The sequence below is a fragment of the Chiloscyllium punctatum genome, unplaced genomic scaffold, assembly GCF_047496795.1.
Source record: "Chiloscyllium punctatum isolate Juve2018m unplaced genomic scaffold, sChiPun1.3 scaffold_937, whole genome shotgun sequence".
NCBI classification, from domain to species: Eukaryota; Metazoa; Chordata; class Chondrichthyes; order Orectolobiformes; family Hemiscylliidae; genus Chiloscyllium; species Chiloscyllium punctatum.
In genome coordinates this window covers 8,714-10,000 of record NW_027310671.1, presented here as the reverse complement: position 1 = coordinate 10,000, position 1,287 = coordinate 8,714, and positions in this window count along the sequence as shown.

Below are 1,287 nucleotides of genomic sequence, written 5' to 3'. Positions count from 1 at the left end.
GGGGGGAGCGCCCGCGTGTTCAGGCCGAATTTTGTGCATTTCCATCGGCGGGAAGAGGTCCAAACGGGAATGGGATTGAATGTGACTGCTGAAGCCGACATTGAGACCTCTAACGCGGGTAGCTCGGCAGGATTTGACCCGGCGGTTCTGCCGAAGGTCTCACCTTCGAGGGGGGAGCGTCCCGCGTGTTCAGGCCGAATATCGTGCATTGTTAACGGCGGGAAGTGTTCCAAACGTGAATGGGATTGAATGTGACTGCTGAAGCCGACATTGAGACCTCTAACGCGGGTAGCTCGGCCGGATTTGACCCGGCGGTTCTGGCGACGGTCTCGCCTTCGAGGGGGGAGCGTCCCGCGTGTTCAGGCCGAATTTTGTGCATTTCCATCGGCGGGAAGAGGTCCAAACGGGAATGGGATTGAATGTGACTGCTGAAGCCGACATTGAGACCTCTAACGCGGGTAGCTCGGCAGGATTTGACCCGGCGGTTCTGCCGAAGGTCTCACCTTCGAGGGGGGAGCGTCCCGCGTGTTCAGGCCGAATATCGTGCATTGTTAACGGCGGGGAAGTGTTCCAAAAGGGAATGGGATTGAATGTGACTGCTGAAGCCGACATTGAGACCTCTAACGCGGGTAGCTCGGCCGGATTTGACCCGGCGGTTCTGGCGACGGTCTCGCCTTCGAGGGGGGAGCGTCCCGCGTGTTCAGGCCGAATTTTGTGCATTTCCATCGGCGGGAAGAGGTCCAAACGGGAATGGGATTGAATGTGACTGCTGAAGCCGACATTGAGACCTCTAACGCGGGTAGCTCGGCCGGATTTGACCCGGCGGTTCTGCCGAAGGTCTCACCTTCGAGGGGGGAGCGTCCCGCGTGTTCAGGCCGAGTTTTGTGCATTTCCATCGGCGGGAAGAGGTCCAAACGGGAATGGGATTGAATGTGACTGCTGAAGCCGACATTGAGACCTCTAACGCGGGTAGCTCGGCCGGATTTGACCCGGCGGTTCTGCCGAAGGTCTCAGCTTCGAGGGGGGAGCGCCCACCGTGTACAGGCCGATTTTCATGCATTTCCAACCGTGGGAAGGGGTCCGAAAGGGGATGGGGGTGAACGTGACTGCTCAACCCGACTTTGAGACCTCTAACGCGGGTAGCTCAGCCGGATTTGACCCGGCGGTTCTGGCGACGGTCTCGCCTTCGAGGGGGGAGCGTCCCGCGTGTTCAGGCCGAATTTTGTGCATTTCCATCGGCGGGAAGAGGTCCAAACGGGAATGGGATTGAATGTGACTGCTGAAGCC